Source organism: Salminus brasiliensis, chromosome 3, assembly GCF_030463535.1.
Source record: "Salminus brasiliensis chromosome 3, fSalBra1.hap2, whole genome shotgun sequence".
In the NCBI taxonomy this organism is placed as follows: Eukaryota; Metazoa; Chordata; class Actinopteri; order Characiformes; family Bryconidae; genus Salminus; species Salminus brasiliensis.
The window spans coordinates 25,842,310-25,849,334 of record NC_132880.1 but is presented as its reverse complement, the minus strand read 5'-3'; positions in this window follow the sequence as shown (position 1 = coordinate 25,849,334).

Here is a 7,025-nt window from a genome sequence, read left to right as displayed (position 1 = left end):
TAAGCTCAGTCGTAGGGTTCTTCTGATGAGGAACATCCAACGTTGGCACGTTCATCTAGATTATATGCCTATTGTTTATTAGCTACACTCTCAGCAAAAAAAGTTCTCAATGGTATTGAAATGGGGCTCTTTGACAACAGTGGAACCCTTGGTAAACGTTTCCATAAAGAACCATCTACAACACCTTGTATATGAACAGAGTGGTTTGGTCACTTGTTGAAACATGAATGCAGGGTCAGCCTAAGCCTTAATGGGGCCCTAAGCAGATTTTCATTTGGGGGCCCTCATTCCGGCTCCTCAGCACCAGATGCTTTATGATTCCAATTAGCTGAAGCGTCCCGGCCTTTATCGACCATTCAAGCTTCGCATATCTGCATTTGCCCAACCAGAGTGCGTGCAGTAGAGACCAGAGGCAGAGCCAGACTCACCTACTCATGAGGTAGACCCTCCCCCCTCTCCTAGACCAAGGGAGTCTCAGACCGCCTTCACTGAGCTTGCAGTGCAGAAGCAAAGCAGATTTTCCCCTGGATTCCCAGTTTGTCCAGTGAATGTGATGCTTCAGCAGGAAAAAAATGTGCCAATATTTTGAAAAAATTCTGTCCCTGATTCTGACTCGCTTTTCCTTGAGTCGCTGCTTCACGTGTTGTCCTTTGTTCTTCCTCAGGATCTCACTCGCCCAACTTGGAGTAACAAACAGTGAAAGGTAAAGACATTGTAGCTTAACAGAAACACGACTAATGCGAGCCATGGTGAAGAGAAAAGGGGTCTAAAAAATAAATAAACAAGGACAAGTGTGACTGGAGCAGCTGGACTACAGCCTACTTCGCCGGCACTACCTTGGATTATCCAGATGACGTAAAAGATGCTGTTAATTGTGATTTAACATGAGCAGACACAAAAACAAATGAGATAACAAAGGTCAGCTCTAGTTCCAGTGGCCCTATGGTGATTTTTACACTCAGACCTCGTTCACACCTGGGCACTCCATGCATCTTGAGTATCAGGTTTATATCTGGATTAACCACATAAAAATGCAAATGTAAACACACCCAAGACTCAGCGAGATTTAAACCAGATACAAATCCAATCATTTAAACCACTTTAGGAGGTGGTCTGAGACGCATTTGAGTCTCATGTTACAGCAGTGTAAACGCATCCGCTTCTCCAACACGCATCCGACAACTAAAACCCTTCCCTGTACAACCCAAACACCAGTAATAATTAAGATAAGATTAGATAAGATAAGATAATCCTTTATTAGTCCCACAGTGGGGACCCCCAGCAGACCACTCCATAAAAGATGGCAGATGCCACCACTGTGTCGAAGAAAGTCCTCAGGAGTTCTCCCTGCACTACAAAGGACCTCAATCTCCTTAGTAGGTAGAGTCTGCTCTGACCTTTCTTGTAGAGTGCAGCAGTGTTGACTGACCAGTCCAGTTTGTTGTTCAGATGAACACCCAGGTATTTATAAGAGTCCACACTCTCAATGTCCATTCCCTGGCTGATCACTGATGGAGAAGGTGTCTGCACCTGCGGAAATCCACCACCAGTTCTTTGGTCTTTTCCCGCGTTTATCTGAAGGTGGTTCTGCAGACACCGGTCCACAAAGTCCTGAATAAGTTCTCTGTACTCACTGTCCTCCTCATTAGTTACGAGGCCGACGATCGCCGAGTCATCAGAGAACTTCTGGAGGTGACAGGTCGGTGAGCTGTACATGAACAGCAGTGTACAGGGTGAAGAGGAATGGTGCCAAGACCATTCCTTGAGGGGCTCCTGTGCCGCGGACCAGCCTCTCCAGTGACTTCATCAGATAAGAAGTCAGTGCCACCGGCCTGTAGCTGTTTAGGTCCTTCAGGTGCTGTGTTTTAGGCACAGGTACCACACAAGAAGTTTTCCACAGCTGTGGTACTCCAATACTTCCAATTTCAGGCTCATGTTGAACATATGCTCAACTACCCTGCACAGCTGATCTGCGCAGGACTTGAGGAGCCTGGCACTGATTCCATCAGGACCTGTAGCTTTCTTTGCCTTGATCTTCCTCAGCTCATTTCTCACCTGGGTTGTTATGAAGGACAGGTTGGAGCAGGTGGGCTGGGTGCTGGAATGTGTGAATGGGTGGTTGATGCTGCCAGATGATGAGCCATTAGGGGATGATGATGATGATGATGACTGTGAGCCAAAAGTTGTGAGAGAAGGGGGAGGACAGCATGATGGTAATGTTGCTGAGTGGGGATACAGCAGGGGTGTCTGTGTAGGGGGAGGGCTAGGTGATTGATCAAATCTGTTAAAAAATAGATTGAGATCATTCACCCACTTTTGGTCCCCCGACACCTGGGAGTTGGACTTTGTGTGGCCAGATAGGGTTTTAAGGCCTTTCCAAACTCCCCTGACATTGTTCTGCTGTAAATGTTCTTCCAGCATCTTCCTGTAGCTGGTCTTTCCCCTCCCTGACTTCTCAGTTCCCTCTGCACAGCTTTCAGCTCATCCTTGTCACAATAATTGACCCACAATTAGCATATTTGCATATTCTGGAGAAGTGTAAATGCATGTGGCTAAAAGCTAAATATGTGGATACAACCCATACCACCCAGATATTAGTCACAGGAAGTGAGCAGGTGTGAACGGGCGCAGCAGAGATGGTGTCTGGATGCTATTCAGGATTCAGGATGTCTTTAATCTGCATCGATCTGTTGGTGAAAGTCTGAAACATTTGAAGTGAGGAAACAACTTTTTCAACAAAACCTGCTCTCACACATCTTAATATGGAATGACTTACTTAACCACCAAATTACCACCACTAGAGGGAGCTCAGACAGAATGGCGAGGGACTGTATTTATGCTGACACTCTGTTAACAATTGGAAATAAGGGTGTAAAAATAAAAAGCATCATGGGGTTCTTCAGTGGTTCTTTAGTGAAAAGCAGTGGTTCTATGTAGAACTATATTAAGTCAAAGAACTGTCTGGATGTTTTATTGGTTCTTCATGTGAAAAGGAAAAGCTGTTGTACGTGGTTCCCTGCAGAGAGATACAGTCAAATAATAATTTTTGCTTAGAGTACATTTACTGACCACCATATGTTTTTGAAGCCTTTCAGTATTGTGGTATTTGAGGGCATGTGGAGGACTGTGGTCAGACACTGCAGCTGTGTGTGTGAGTGTGTGTGCTAAAATATCCCACCGGTGACCCCCTCCTGATATTACTACTAATGAAGACAGACTTCTTGCCGTCGTCACTGTCCATGATTGGTTATCTGCTGTGTTTCAGGAAGCAAGCGGCAAAACAGTCCAGGTGTGGTAATTAATTTAATCTGATAGAAGAGCCTTGTAGTGACCGTGGAGAGCCACGCTAAAACTGCTCAGAAACAAGAGCTGACATCTGACAAATGACAAATGAATAACATAAGACAATGAAACTGCAACCTACAACTTGTACAGTGGAATTGAATGAAAACTGGACACACTGGACATTTTCACACAGTTAATGATTTTATCAGTAGTATAATAAGTTAATTTCATACATTTCTGTGTCCTAAAATGGTAGAATGACGAAGCTGTCCAGTGGTCAGTACTGCTTTGCTCCCACTGTATGCACTGTTGCCATATGTAACATTTTATTCTATTCATGCAGTTAAGGGTTAAGATAGAAATATAAAAGTGGGAATAAAATGAATGGAGTGCAGATTAACAGAGAGATTAGGCAGGAAATGGGTTCAGGCCGAGAGAGGGCTGAGATACTGCCGGGCTAAAGCTTCATCAGCGCAGATATTAGAGAGCAGAGCAGGAGAAGACACACACTGCTGAGTAAAACTGAAATACAACAACAATTCATCAGGCTAAAAATAACCTTAGAAGACCTACTGTTGAAAAACACACACACACACACACACTGCTGTACGTCTTTGCTTTTCTATTTCTCAGTTGGGAACAGTTTGGTAGAGCAGCTGGGCAGACGTCAGCAGGAAAAGAGGAAAGACTGAGTGTGACGCACACACATACACACACACACACACACACCCCGAGCTGCCTCGGGACCCAGTTTAATATGACAGTCCAGGACACAGCGCCATTCAGAACCGCTCAACCAGACTGAAAAGAATAAACACATGTAAGGAAAGAGCACAGTTTCTACATTTGTCTCTTTAAATTCAATGGTCTCAAAGCCGACAGGGTTCTACATAGTACTGAAATAAACTGGTCACACCTTTTCTGGTGCTATATATAAAAAGGGCATCTACAATAAGAGTGTCTTGTATGTGAAGAACCATATAACAAAGAACTGTTTAAGGATCCAAGGTTCTATTTAAAATCATTGGCTTCCAAAGCTTAGACTGCAGCCGAGGTTTTTGGGGCTAAAAAATAAAGTTGACAGGCCTACTTCATGTCCCTCTGTTTCCCACATTTCTTGGTGTGCATACAACTTGAAGGGTAAAAAAATACTACCACAAAAATGTCGCTAGGACAGTCCTACCACTGTTAAAACTGTAAGATCCTTGCATTAAGTAACCTTTGGAGGTTCTTCAGTTTGAAACTGTGAAAGAACCTCTTAAGGTGCTTTGAGAAACCTTCAAGAAATGATTTAGAAGAAAAAGGTTCTTCTAAAAAGAACAGCGACATTTTTGTGGGAGTATTTTTTTAACCTTTGGGTTGTAGGTGCGCAGAGATATGTGGGAAACCAAAGGAATGGGATGTCTACATTTTTGGCTTCAAAAATCTTTATGCCACTGATATATTGGGGATACTCCAGCACAATAATGTAAATACACCATTTTAAACATATAAACAATTATAGATAATTATAAACATTGGAGTCGGACTGGGTCAGCAAATAAGACGTGTCTCTACCAAAATACACGCAAATAAACACAACAGACTATCGAGCTCAGCAAAAATGTCCAGGCCATGTCCATCTATTACATGGTAAGTCAATAACTTAATTATCAGACAGGCCTACCAGGAAGGATACGTCACGAAAGATGCGCCCCCTAAATCGCTCCAAGGGTGAGCTGCATTCCTAGGCTGTATACAAAGGGTCCTTCACTTTGGAGCAGCCTTCTATGACGTAGCAGCCATGAATTGCAGCCTACCTCTGCGCCAGCCTAGGCTTTGGAATGCAGCTAGAGTCTTGAGGCTAAAAAAGCTAGGCTGAACCGCAGCAGTTGGCTATAGGCTTACTTTCTGTTTTACGTCTTAGTATCCATTTTTCTTAGCATCCGTTTTCCATGATACAGGCCCTTTAAAATTAAAACAGTGAACCAGGATAGCCATTCAGACATGCAGAATCAGGCAGATTACACCAGCAGAACTGTGTCCTGTTTATGTAGACTACAATATGGGCTCAGATTAGTTTTTGTTGTTTCATTTTCCTCTGTGTTTGTTGTCGCTCTCAAAGCAAGGAAACTAATTAAGCAGCCCAGGTGCATTTTTGGCAAATTGAAAAACTGGAACACAAGCTCAGTGAAGTGTTTATAATAATGAGAAAGAGTGAAACAATGCGCAGCACTCTAATTTACACTTTCAATAGTTTTGCATCCATTAAGCCTTCACTTTACTTTCCAATTTATCCCACACCAACATCCCAGCCTCTGATTTTTGTACACAAGCTTTAGTGGAACAGCCGCCGAGTTTCCGTTCAAGCGGTTCTCAGATTTCAGTCGTCAGAACAGAGCAGCTCAACGTAGCTGTAATTCAGAGGTGTTAAATGAGTTTAATGGGTTCTTCTATGCATCGCTTAAGCACTTATTTTTAAACGTGTATATTTTTATCAGTTCCTCACAGTTCTCCATTTTTTTCCATTCAGTTTTAAATGCAAATGTTTAAAATTCACATTAAAATGTGATTTAAATGCCAGCTGAAGAAAGCGGTACACAACCAAAGGCAGCATGGAATAGCTGTGGTGTGTCTGGGTATGTGCAGGGTAATGACATTTGCCTCTATTTTATCATGAAAGTGTTAATGCTAATGTGCTAATGCTAACACATGCTATGGACCTGTTCACACCTGACATTAGCAAGCGTTGTTAGTGATCGGAGCATGTTTGAATTTCGCTTTACTACATACAAAGCCAGGTGTGACGGATGACATCAGTTCACCATCGTCTGTACTGTCTTAATGTAAACACAGCGTGAGATTCATCATACTTCACACAAGTTAGAGTGTAAACACTGAGATCATAAAACATGTTTGTTCTGCAGTTCTGGAACAACTCAGTGTAACACACACACACTCAGGACAGTTTAGGACATGGCTCCTTTCAGAACCGCTAAACCAGACTGAAAAGAATAAGCAACAACAAAGAACACTTTAAAGAACCCATATTCTACATTTCTCAGTATTTTATTTCCTCTATCCTGAACTCTTTATAACATTTGTGTGTGTTTATGAACAATAAAGCTCTGTTCTGATTGGCTGTCCAGTATTGCGCCTCATTGTAAAAGCAGTCCAGGCTGAAATGTGGAACAGACCGTTGGGACTGAAACCCTCAGAGAAAAAAAAAACCTTCAGCCGCTTCTTTTGGATGTGTGGATCCTTTGGGAGGAGCTACAGCGATGTGTTCGCTTCCCAACAGGCAGAAAAGTTTCAGCACTTTTTCAACACCTGCCCCTCAAATACCTGTTTCAGACTGTAGAACAAGAAGTGGTCACCTGTGCAAAAACGTAAAATCTTCAGAATGCATTGAGTCATTGTGGAGCATTCATCATGAAATTTGGAAATAATATAAAAACAACTATCAAAAAGGCAAAAAAAAATATTTCTGTTTGATGTTTTTGAATGTTTTAATGGTTCCTTTCTATGATAGAGAATCTCCTGCCAAGTGGTTATTGAAGATGATTTAAAAATGGGTTTATATAGGACCACAAACTTTAGCACTTTTTAGCACATTTTTGTAATAATAATTATACATTTTATTTACACTGACCACACCAGATGATTGAAGGTGTGCATCATTCCAGACAAATGAAACAAATGAAATGTACTACTCTACATTAGACTGGTTAACCTTAGCCTGTGCATTAGCCTGGCTAAAG